Genomic DNA, 13,039 nt, shown 5'->3' with positions numbered 1-13,039 from the left:
TATGTATAGATAGCTTAAAACTGCTAGTCAGGGAAAGGTAGATTGATGCAGATAACGATCTTCTGAGTAAGATTTTGTCTGACATAAGAAGCAGTGATAAAACAGTCAGTTTGCAGTACTGTAATTGGATACAAACTTGATGAGAGATTTTGTCTTTCAACTGCTTTACCAAATTTACATAAGACAAGTGCTTGTTGGTGAAAAACACTATGCATTCACATTATGCTCTGAGAAGTTCAGGATTCCACTGTTATCAAAATGTAAAAGTCACTTTTGTATAAATATTCTATTGACACCACTGATTCGGAAAATTTGAGATCTGCAGTAGTTATTCATCATGACAGCATATTTGCATGCAGATTTCATTCTATACCTATTGGTATTAAAGAATAACTTCCAATAGTTTTCCCACATATTTTAAAAAGACCAATTTTCTCACAACACAAAGTTATTTAATTTCTTTTGCCTTTTTTTTATACCTCTGCTATTTTACTTGAAATAATTGAAGCTTAGAATCTGATATTTTCGTGTATCTGTTGTATCCCCAAGCATCTCTATTGGTTCAGTAATGATCATATCCAAAAAGCAGGAGCTGACCATGGAACAATTGCAACAGCGTCTTTAAGTTCAGAACAACAGTAATTCCTTAGTGCGCTCTGATGATAAAGAGCAGATATATAACAGAGTGGACATACTTTTTGTACTTCAGTAGTTGTATAATTGTAGAATGTAATGAGTTTCAGTTTTTCAAGATGTATTTTCAAGCATGAGGTAGTTTAAAAAAAGCTAATGTAGCTAATAACAGCTATACCTGTTCATCTTGGACAACTACCTTGAACTGCCTTTGAGTGCCAACACACACTTGAAGTGTGTTACCACCTCAAAGTCCCAGCAGTCATGGATGAAATTTTAGGAAATACCTTCTAAGAACACAGTCAAAGTTTGGATTTGTCATCTAAAATATCTGTTCTGTTCTATGAGTTTTAAGGTAACAGAAGATGACAGCAGCATATCCTCAAAATGAATAGATTCAAAGGAAGTCATGATCTCATAAACACAGAATAGCTTGAGGCTATCCAAGGTTCTCTGACTCATATTTCCTTAATGATAATTTTAAGGTCACTGCTGAATATGATCAGTTTATTTTGAGAGACAAGAAATAAATCAGAAGCAATACCTGGCAAGAAAGAAACAGAGATCAATTGGCACAATATGTAACTTGAACTCAGTTAATCAAAATGCCTTTTGAAATACTTTTGATTTGTAGCTTTGGTACTCTGTTGTTCTAGAAATCTGTTTTAATTTTTCATTCTGTGCTCTGTGAAGAAGTCTACAAATTCCATAACGTCTGGATAGAGAACAATTCGGCTTTAGTACTTTGATCAGTCTTCGTTGACAGACTAAGCTTTATCAACCATTACTGAGATTAATTTTCCCAATGTATTATCATCAGTCTGGCTTCTCTAAAACCTATTTTGAGTGCATGTATGTAAGTAGCTAGTTTGCATCAACAGGGGAAAAAAAAAGTCAAAAATATACTGGAGGAAAACTTAATATCTGTGCCTGTCAGCTATGCTCAAAACAGTGTATGGTGGCATGTCAGTCAATTATTCATTTATAATCTAATACAATTTAAGATCTGACACAGAACATCACCCTTTGAAAAATTCCAACCACTGATTTTCTAGACATAAGATCCTTAATAAACATCATGGTATGGGATCCTTAGCTTCCAGCCTTGTGAGCTCAAAACTTTAGTCCAAGGAAAAGCTGTTAATGTTCAGTCCTGAAGTTCACAGAGTTAACTGTGCTTTTAATCCATTTGTGCTGTGTCTTCAGGTAAAGAGCTTCAGCATTTAGGATTCTGAAATTATAAATAAGGAGTTTTCTTTGGAAGTGGTAAGTTGGATAGCACTTGCCCGAGAACCATAAAAGGCAAGAAAGAAACATATGGATAAGATGCCACAGATCTATATGTACGTGACTCAGAAATTTGCCATAGTTCTAGAATTCCTGTTCTTCTAGGATAAAGAACAATTTGATTATAAATCTTGAGCTGTTAGTATTCAGCACTCCTTAGATGGAGTTCCATGTCAGTGAACAGATTCATGACACTACCAAATATCAGAAAAAGCAAATAACAAAACAGTAATGCAACACCTATGGACAGGCCATCTGCTCACCTGGGTATCCAGACCTAAAAGAACTTGCACAATATCAGAAATAAGAATTCAATCTTCCCATAAACTGGTCTGATCATGAGAAGTGTGATAAGAAAATGAAGGCAAAGTTGGGATTGTCTCTTTTTTTGTACCTTCCCATTGGGAGGCAAGGACGAAAAACAATTGATCCTGTTCCGGGGAATAACTCCTGAAATACTGGAATGGTAATAAGTGTCTAAGGAGAAAAATGACCTGAGGCAGAATGACGCTGCACAGTGGGAAGGATCAAAACATTAGTGGCCACTAATGCAGAAGTAAAAACAAAAACACAAAAGTTCAAGCTAAAGGAACCTGGAAACAGAGTAGGCAGACACTATGTGAGAAAGCAGACGTTGTTCAGCATGTCTGCAAGAGGAAGAAAAATGTTTAGCCTGTAAATTTTGTTGAGAGTTGTGTGAACAAGAAAAGTATCTTTGTTCTCTAGAGAAAATGAAAGCTGAAGTACTTAAAGTCACGCACAGAAATAACAAATGAAAGAAGAACTGACAGTGTATGACAAGATTCTCTCCAGTGTTCTCCATATGCACTCCTACTATCCAGAAAAAGCTGACTGTCGCTTTTGCCGCTCAGCTATTAGACTGATGGCCAGGAGGGTTCTGCTGGCTGGCAGAGCTGCAATTTTATACCAGCATCACTGATAATCAACTGTATTTGAAAGGAGATAGGTGACTGTGAGAAGAGAACTTGAGCTTTTTGAGAGCAGTGTATAATTGCTGGCTTTCAAAACAATCCTCACTAGAAGATGACTGTATTTTTTAACAACTGGCACAGAAGAGTCCTTCCTTCCTGGAAATCTACCTCTCAAAACAGCTGAGTAAGGATCTCACATGAGCTAACAGGTTGACTCATCATAGATATGTTTCACTTCGCGTCTAAGTAAAGTTAGATAATCTCAATTTCTTTTTTTTTTTTTTTATTTTAAAGGGGCCCCTAAAATATTTTGTAATGAAAAGTCAAAACCAAACATTTGTATAACACCGACACAGAATTTCTCCACTATTCCCAAACAGGTTAACTTCTCTCACCCTACCTGCCTTTCCCCGCCCCCCCCCCAAGACGTGCCTAAACAAAATTTGACATAAAATCACTAATTTCAGTTCTGTTCAACATTCTGGAGGATACTGAGTATTTGGCCAAGGGAATCAGGAAAAGTGCCACAATAATGAAAAACGTGCCTTGAGAGTGAGAAGAGGGCAGAGCTCACTGCTCTGGAATAAGGAAAAGATTCCACTTTCCTTATGAGAGAGCCATAACAAAGCCTGTGTTGTATAAGCTGTTATAGCAATTAGATCAGTATAATGGAAAACACATTACTACAAAGGTGCAATGACAGAAGGACCAGTACCATAGAAAGGTGCCATAAAAGAAGGGAAGAAGATTGCTCACCTGTATCAGAAGATTCCAGGCTTGTAGGGGAAAGCTTCACCAGGAAAGGATCTCCAGAAAGAAATCCTTCCCCCACTTGCAGTTAGCCCTTAAATGAGGTCTAAGAGAGGTGCAGCCAGGCTGCACCCCTTCCAGTCACACAGCTGAATTGCCTTCACCTGCGCTCCCAGGTCCTTTCCCCAGGTGCTCAATCAGTGGTTCAGGCTCGGACTCAGCAGTTCCCACATATTTGTTTAAGAGAACCTGAGAGCTTACAAGTCTTCTGTTTTTAAATATTTATGAAAACAAAGCACTCTGTGAATGACTGTGTTATTTTCACGCTTCACAGTTTTACAAACCCCCCTGTCTTTGATCTAAGAAAATCTCGCAAGTGTCACAATTATAAAAGCACACTGACAAAGTTTCAAACTGAGAGGATATACAGTGTTCTCAGTTCTGTAAACTGGATATAAACTAGAAGCAAAGAAGATGGCACATTTCTTCACTTGCAAAACTTCACCCCGAATCTTCTTTCAGGGACAGCTTGAAAAAACAAATTGTACTGTAGTTTTGCAATCTGTCACAGTGGAGGACAGCTTCTCAGCTGTAGATGCCTTCAAATGAATCATATATCATTTCATTTGAGAATTTATAAACCTTTTTAGTTCAGTTAGTTTTTTTCTTTCTCAATATCAGAAGCATTCCCATCCAGTTCTAATCCAGTACGTACTACAAAAACAATCATACAAATCCAAACCAAGTGTTGGAACATCTCAGTAATTGAATTTTGTATATTTTTTCCTAATTTCCTCTTCAAAATTAATGGGTCACAATAGAACAAAGTGAAGAAGCATCTATTATTTAATGGGAGCTCCAGGCTGAACATGATGGCCTGTACTTCGTGAAGCTGAAATCCAGGCTTAGTGGATGTCATTAGAATCAAAGTATGGTACAGTTGAGAGGTTATTGTCTCTCTCAAGAAGAGAGAATATGTATAAGATCCTATGCAATAGGTTAGTTTTAAGGTTCATGAAAACTCTGCCAACCTCAGATTTGAAATATGTGAATTCAACCTTGGAGTTTTCCCTGTTTATGAGAAATCTGCCACAGTGCACAAGAATTGATATAGAATCTGGTCATGCTCTGGCACAATGCACATAAAATTCAAAAAGAAGACAGTATTTCCTGATCTAATGGTACAGTAGAAACATAGTTTCCTCGGTGGCTGCCTATTCAGTATTCATCTGTGATCATACGTAGAATAGGATTGTACTTTAATATGAATTCTGTTCTAACACACTGTCATAGGTGATAGCCTTTGAAGTTTGACAAAGCCCTTAAAAATATTTTACCACTAATTTTCTTCTCATTATAATTCCCCATCAGGAACTTTGCTAACTGCAGTTTTTATTTTCTCTTTCCTTGAGCGCAGTTCATATATATTATTTTTCAGTTAAGCACTTCGATTAACTGAATTGCTACGATTTTTTGTGAAATAAATGACTAATGATATTCATGTTTAATAAATGTGAAAGAATAGAGAAGGAAAGTGACTGTCATGGTGAGTGGCACGGTCAGTGCCAGGGCTGGGAAAAGAAACCTAAGATCTTTACTACCACTTCCACTCTAGCTGATGTTCCTCAGGTGACATCTCCTCACCCCCATAGGGAAATCCATAAAAACAGCTCCAGCAGAGCAAAATCAAGCATTCACAAGTTAGGAAATAACAAAATAAGGATGCTTATGTAACTTCCAGTTCTGGTCTAAAGGTACTTGTTCTGTGCATTTTGCATCCATGACTGATTTGAAACAAATCTGTGTGGCAAAATGCTTTGCTACTGAATAGATATGGTGTTAAAGTTTGTGGTGTCATGGCTGGAGTCTGGGAAGGTCTGGGTGATTCTTTTAGAAATATACTCTTGCAACTTTCACACCAGACAGCATGCAGAGCTTGCTGACCCTTTATCAGCACACTAGGTTGATGAACCCCATATAGCACTTCTTGTCATTGTTTGGGGGAGGGGGTGAGCTGAGTTGTGCAGAAAAGCTGCGTGAAATGAGCTAAGAAGTTAACTAACAAGTTTCAGCTCACAGTAAGATTCTTATGCATGAATTATAAACCTCCTATAATAGAAACTGTAAAGGAAATTCAAATAGACTATTAATTGTAGCAGTGCCAATATATTAAGATGAATAAGATTTTCTAACGATATGAATGAAACAATTTCAGTTCCTTTTATTCGCTTCATTAGAACTGAATTCTTTGTAGGTGCATTTTCAGTAAGTGCGTGTGCTAATTTAAGAGCTCGTGTATTGGAGTCGCTCACCTCAGCCAAGGCTCAGAAAACACTGTGCTCCTAATGCCACCAGAGTTACACTGCCATTACATACTCCAGTATGCCTCTGGCTTTGTATAATCTTCATCTGACCTATGGTAAATCCATGATGACTGTTCTCACCTTCAAGGAAATTAAGTGAGATTAAGGCTTCTAAAGGCATAAACTTTTCAAAATTAATCTCATGCCTAAAACCTCTTGTCTGTTTCAGAACATGATATAGCTCATCTGGTCATGATATTTTGTTCACTTGACAAAAGTGTTCTGAGGAAATGCTGAAACTTCTCCATTGAGAAGGGCAGTTTCAGTTTTCTCATGAGATCTGAAATCCCAGATGAAATTTCAAACCCAGACAGAGAGAATCAATCCAGTACTGCCTATGGCATAGTGGCTGTGTCATGAAGTGAGGAAGTAGGTTGGTGGTTCAAGTTCCTTCTCTGCCTGGTTCAGATCAAAGATTTCAGTCTCAGTTGAGACTCTTAGCATTCACTTCACCTAATCCTTTTTTAATTTTGTCATTATTATTATGATTTATATAAGATAGAACGGTTCTTAGAAAAGATGCTGAAAAATGGAAATGAGAGATGACTTTAAAAAACTCTGTGAGCGCAAGCTCTCTTACCTAGCATTCATTCTGCAGAAATAAAAAGGTTGATAGAAGTTTACAATGCACAGAGTTGATACATATAAATATGGTAACTAGAAATAAAAAAAAAAACAAACAGAGAAGACAGCATAAAGTAATATTTCTAAATGTACTTATAATGAACACACAGCAGATTTCTAAATGGAATAAAGAACTGTCTATGAAAGCCAATCTTGTGAGTGAACTAGAGAATAATTATGTTCCAATGAACAATCTTCTGGAATGGGTTCTTTCCAGATGTGAATGAGGTAATAAGGTCATTTTATTCCATCATTCATTCTCCTGTGTTGTTACTATGCTATGCCTCTGCATATGTCATTGTAAACAGAAATTTTTAATTACATCATCATAAAGTGATTGTGATGATTGTATATGTGGCTACTTAAGTGTTTCTGTGGAACAGGCACGTCCGCCAGAAACAACAGTGAAAAATATGCATCAGCTTAAATGGTTTCATGTTTTTCCTGGATAATCTTATTCTCATGGGAAGTATAATCACCGGCTTCCTTTAAAGGAAAGAAATGTTTGGACGACACAGAGGGACAAAACCAATTTCTTCTTACTAAGCATCCCTAAATGGTTAAACATCATTTTCAGAATACATGAAAATATTTGCTACATTTGACTTGTTCCATGACGTATCATCTCTGCCAACCAGTTCTTCCCTTAGCTTCTTTGACAAAGATATTACAATTTAAAATGAAGGAAACTCATCAGCAGAATAAAAAATAAAATAAAATCAACCTTATAACAGATGACAATAGACTATCACAAAAGGAAGAAAATAATTTCTCCTACATGATCTTTAATGTTTTATTGCATACTGTTATTAAGGTGAGCCTAGAACAGTGCTTGTTCCTGTATGCTGAGGAATAATGTCCAAAGCAGCAGTTTCTCACTATTTCCAACTCGTAGGTACGTGCCACCCTGCATTTAGCAGATTGAGTCCCAGGTCTCTTTTCTGTAGCAATAAATAAAAACAGTGCTTTATAGATTCTGGGCTCCCAGAATCAATGAAGATATTCTCATCCATCCAAGCTGAGGGCCTGGCCTATGAGAGGCAGTGGTGCCCATCAGTGCAGTGTATTTGTACCAGACATGCTTTGTTTCTTGCTCATTTTCTCTGCACTGAAATCACAGAACTTTTCTCTTAACTATTCATTACAGTTCCTTACTGGAAAAATAGCAGTAATTTAAAGGTTAATAGAATGCTGAATACACTGTAATTAGAGCAGAGGAAAAACATTTCTGTAATTACTGTTAAAGCTTTCGTGCCACTTGACTAATAAGATATGGCTCCTGGTCTGATTCAGAAGGTGGGTGTAGAGATCTGTGTGAGTGAGAACTTGTGGCAGGGCGATCAGACTAGTGCAGAGATGATGGCTGAGTCACTTTGGAGCATGCTGGAAATCCGTTGTTAGGCAACCCACTTGGGAAAAATGGAAGCCAAAATGTCAAGGATGAGCACATCCTAGAAATATATGTGATGGAACTGGTTACCCTGAAAAAAAAAAAAAAAGCATGACACGCTGTTAATCAGAATATTTACTTATTTTATTTCCACTACACTGCATTATAGATAAACCCTTTACTTTCAGAGGTTTACATTTCCAAAAACTGTGATATTGCAGAGCTGTACATGCAAAGGAGGTTGAAGTTGGTCGCACCCACACCTTTATTCCTGAAGTGGTCAGTTGGTGCTGTGCCTGGCACCTGTCACGTGCATGGCACCTGCTGGAGTGAGTGCCTTGCAGTGCACAACAGTGCAGAAGTGGTGTGTTAAAGCTCAGTGCATTAGCTGTGAGCAAACAGAGTAGCTGAGTTGTCCTGCTGCTGGGAGACCTCTGCACTGTGTCTGTGAAAGAAGGTAAGACCGACTTCAGAAGAGTGTTAATTTAGAAGTCTTGTCATTTTGACTTTCAGATTTTTAGATTTCTGAGGTCCAGCTTTACATTTCACTGTCTGTAGTTAATCCTGTATGGCTGACTTGTTCATGGTGGAGTTTTATGTGTTTGGAAGAATTCGTAATTTTGAATCACTTTTTATAAAATTCATACTGTTTGGTCATATTGCTTTAGTCTAGTCTGGTTGTTTCCTTTCTGGACCATAGATGCTTCTAATTAGTCAGCTGTAGCAGTCACTACGCTTGGCCTAAGCACCTTATTCACCTCCTTCTTCCTTTTGGAAGGTTTTAATGGCTGACATCATCTTACTGTGTTTATTTCTTCCATTCTGCTGTTTTATAATGTTTTGGGGGGCTCATCTTCTAATTTTAAGTTATGATCAGCAAGACTTATTGGCTGGGGTATGTGGTCCTTTAACAACTACTATGTCTTTGTCTGCATTGCTTTTGTACATAATATGGACTTCCATCTATTAGTATAAACCAGAATTTTCACAGGGTAGTGTAATCCTCAAATGTATAGAAATGCTTCTTTTTCTGTTTCATTTTTTAATGTAGATGAGACTTAAATTTGTAGTTATACAACATCATTTAATGTTTAAAGAGCATAGAAAGAGAATAATCATTGAATGATAGAAGTTGTTTCAAGAAGAGTTAAGAAATTGCTTTCCATGCCTTTTAAATGGCTGGTTTATATGCAAGCTCTGAAAGTCACCCACTTCTGAGTAATTTATGCCCTTGACTTTTTTCAGCATTTAATATATTTTTGCACACAAGCAAAATGTTTATTTTTTATATGTGTGTGTGTATTTATATATTTACTGGATGGAAATTGAAAATTGGTGTGGCTTTTTATGAGATAAAGTATGTCTGCACATGCCTTAAGAAAAAGAATACCTACAAAAATGTCCTCCTACAAACGTTGCCAACTATAGTGGAGATGCATTTGCACAATTGCTCATGAAATGGCCCTCTCTGATGGATACAGAAATCACTCCACTGCCACTGAGGCAGCGATAGGGCAGAGCGCAGCACTGTGCGGATGTACTAACTTCTGTCTTTAAAGCAATGTAATGCTGTTAGCAAGGCACTGTGCTTGGGCTAATTAGCTCTGTCCTGCAGAGCTTACTCATTCGGTAGTAGCTCAGGTGTCTCTGTGGCATGTAGTATTGTACAGTGGAGATGTGCCCTAAGAAACCAATCAATGAAGAGCAGAAAAGAAGAATAAAAGTTAAAAGAAGCCATTGTTATTTTTACTGTCACATATTTCCCAAGTTCCCTTTGGTAGACCTGTCATTAATCGCCTCATAGCTTACACGTGTCACAGCAGATGCGGATTTTTAAAAAGGAGTTTGCAAAGAAACAGCTATGTTTCATTTCAGAGCTGGGATTCCCTGGAGGAACTTGGAATGAGAGAAGCGGCAAGTGCAGGTGAAGGTCAGAAAGGCTGGAGAGGAACTGGATCATGCAGTAATAGACAGGAGCAAATAACAGTGAAAGTTCCACAGCAAAGGGAACAAGCATGCTAGATTAGGAGGAAGATAAATAGGCCTTTGAAACTTCAAATCTTCTCCTTTTCAATTTAACATATGAAAGTGAATTATATCTGAATGCGTATGGGGATCTTATTCTGAAAAATAGCCAAGGTTCTTTCTTTTTTTTTACAATGTTCCAATGGCTCGGTTTTCACTTTGAAACCCAGGTGGGAAGCAAAATTCTCATAATGTGATCTGCACACTTTAGAAAGACAAGTTCTCCAGAGATGGTAATTACAAGCAAGTGTCGCTTCTTTGTGTTGTCACTGCAGTGATCAGGACTCTTGTACAGACTCTTAGGATGTTGTAACAAACTGCTCCTAAGTGGCCTCAATGATATGGAATTGTAAATAGACATGCTTCAGCAGCACTAAGTCAAATGTAACACCAAAACTGCATCCTTAAGTATATAATGCTGTACAACTTTTAAGTAGACTAAGCTGTTCGATTTCTCCTGGTGTCATATCTGTAGTCTGCATTAAAATGTGATTAAAAATTAGAAACCAGAGACCTTCATGGCCTTAGGCTTAGTACAGGCTTTTTTAATATGGGCAAAACTGATTTGGAAAAATTATAATATCTGAGTACTTACTAAGTTTACCATCACTCCTTCTTCTAAATCTTTGTTTTGACCAAATGTGGCATGGAGTAGAAACCAAATGGATTGGATATTTTAAGCAAAAACAGAAATTGGAGGAGTCATATCTCATCCCTCTCTTTTTTTTTTTTTTAAATATAAAAGTTGTTGACAATTTAGCTAACAAATGCATGGAAGAATTAATTCTATCATTTTTATCTGAACCAAACATGAATCTTCAGAAACCAGGAACCTGCCCTTCAGTTAGCTACAATTGCAAATAATAAACAAACCAGTTTAGTATAGGGAAAATGTGAACTTATTCTCCACTTTTAGGCTCAATTTCCAGCTCCAGGTTTTCTAGCTATCAATTCTGTTTAGACCACATCAGGCTAAACTGAAAATAATTATAGGCATGTAATGTGGCAAATTTGCTTAACCAGAAATTACTACTCTTCGCTCCCTCTTCTGATAGGACTAGATCCTAACACTCTGCCTGTTCAACCAGGCTCTGGCAGGGAGGTTTATTAATGGTCTTGAACTTAGTATTTTTCTTGTCAGGGGAAAGACATCTAATGGTAGACAGATAGGTAAGGCTGTATCCAGAAACTGGAACTACATTAGTTAATCAGCATTCTTTACATTGCTGTAAAATTGAAGGGAGTGATGGGCATGGAGAGGTCTTCCTGGCAGGAAGCATTTTCAGAGGACGTGTGGCTTGCTCATATTTGTAGGAAGGTGTTGGTTTCTTCTGGCTCTAAGTTAACAGCTCTTGGAAATGGAGAATGCTTATTTAGATTGTGGATGGACTCCAGAGAAAGGTTGCTATCTTTCTGAAGGCTCTCTACTAAAAGGGTGGTAGCAAGCTGTCTTGGCAATGGGAACAGTTATCCAGAGAATAAATCACAGCCTTGTGCTGGAATCCCTATGCATACTTCTGAAGGACAGTTTAACAGTAAGCTGGAAGTTATGGTATTAGTGCCTGAGAGCTCTTATGCTTTGCTGAATCTTCCTTTAACACACATTTTTCCTCTTCTTAGTACTGTTGTCCTTTGGTTCTTGTACTACTTACTTCTCTAACCACAAATTTGGGAAAACTGGGAAAATATGCAACTAAGGGTTCTCTGTCAAGTCCTTGCAAACAGTGTATTAATGTCTAGTTCTGATTATGAGATATGTCATTTTAATTTGGTACAGTAAGTAGTGGGAAATCTACAGATCCTATATTAACATAAACTTCTTAGAGGAAAATCTGTAATGGATTTAATGCACATGTTGATAGAAAGCAACATTTCATTTTGTCAAATTTACAGCTAGTGACACTCTCAGAGCGCTCTCTGAGCCACTTGAACAATGAAATAGTTTTGTAAAAGAAATTACATAAGCTAAATCACCACGTAGGTATAAAACCAGTAAGAATTCTTTACTGCTCATTCTCTGAACCTCTGAATAACGTTTTAACTTCATTTTTAAATGCCCATACTGCAAGATTATTTCAGCATCTTCATGTTCAGCTTTTTTATCTAGCAGCAAGAGGGATAATTTGCCCACAGAAGCTTTGCAGTTTTATGGTAAGAATAGTAGTAAGAACAGTTCTGCTACTGCAATTAAAGGTGAAAATTATTTCTTTCGAATTTGCAAATATTTTCAGTTGATACTGGGCATAAACTTACAGACAGCTATATAATCATTTATAGTATCTGCACGAGTATTCAAAGGTCCAAATACTAGCATAAGAGAGGAAAATGAGATGTAACATTCTTAGCTTCTATAATGTGTAATTTCTCAAGAACCCTATCAACAGTTCTGGTTTTATGATGAGGAGAATTGTCAAAATAGGTAAAAAGATTTGGTACCTTCTATTGTTATCTGAAATTAATCTTCATAGATATTTTTACGTGCGCATTTGTTAAACGCAATAGTCACCTCAGCTGAAATGATTTTCTCCTTTACGTACCCCATATATCTAAGCAGGTAAGGAAAAATGTTTTCATTTGTTTCTGTCTTAGCACAGTAGTTGCACAATATTTTTCATGCCAAAAACTCCCAGAGCTCTCAGTAATCTATTAAAAAAAACAAGAACGCAGGCCAAGGAGAGAAGATTTAGCAAAAAGTATTGGGAAAAAACCTGTTAATAATGTTTCTGCTGTGAAATGATGCCTTCTGTGCCTTTCAGCTGACACTATTTCCCTTGCCAAATGACTGCTCTGTTTGCATGTGCTGGCTTTTGCCTCTTTAGATATAAAATACTGCTGCAGTTGTATTAATAGTGCAGCCAAATGGTTTAATCTCAGGAAGGGACAAGAAGTTTTCGTGTAATTGGATAAGAGTATCTTCTGGGTGAAAGTTTAGGTTGTAGCCATTTATAACTTTCTATTTTCAGCTGAAATCTGAACCCTTGTTCTCTGCACGGAGAATGTTGTTTTCTGTTAATATTCCCCTGTAATTGAGATGG

At 37.2% G+C, this 13,039-nt stretch overlaps 1 protein-coding gene and 1 long non-coding RNA gene across 5 annotated transcripts in view; one reads left to right on the top strand and one right to left on the bottom strand.

Moving 5' to 3' along the window:
* SPOPL (speckle type BTB/POZ protein like) overlaps positions 1 to 3,681 on the bottom strand; it is a 40,996-nt gene extending 37,315 nt beyond the window's left edge. Inside the window, exon 1 of the mRNA XM_046944149.1 lies at positions 3,609 to 3,681. The gene's annotated coding sequence lies outside the window, so the exon portion shown is untranslated. The remainder of the gene's footprint in view (positions 1 to 3,608) is intronic.
* The window catches only part of LOC112532760, a 129,678-nt gene that overhangs the window by 3,062 nt on the left and 113,577 nt on the right, over positions 1 to 13,039 (top strand). The window contains exon 3 of one of the 4 annotated variants that reach the window (XR_005861717.2): positions 2,647 to 3,644. The exons of 2 other annotated variants lie outside the window; for them this stretch is intronic. This is a non-coding gene — a long non-coding RNA (uncharacterized LOC112532760). Of the gene's footprint in view, positions 1 to 2,646; positions 3,645 to 13,039 lie in introns of those variants that run through there. One more of the 4 variants, XR_005861715.2, reaches the window with a different exon arrangement.

The sequence above is a fragment of the Gallus gallus genome, chromosome 7 (assembly GCF_016699485.2).
Source record: "Gallus gallus isolate bGalGal1 chromosome 7, bGalGal1.mat.broiler.GRCg7b, whole genome shotgun sequence".
In the NCBI taxonomy this organism is placed as follows: Eukaryota; Metazoa; Chordata; class Aves; order Galliformes; family Phasianidae; genus Gallus; species Gallus gallus.
Note: the sequence above shows the minus strand (reverse complement) of the source record. Positions and strands in the feature narration are given on the sequence as shown.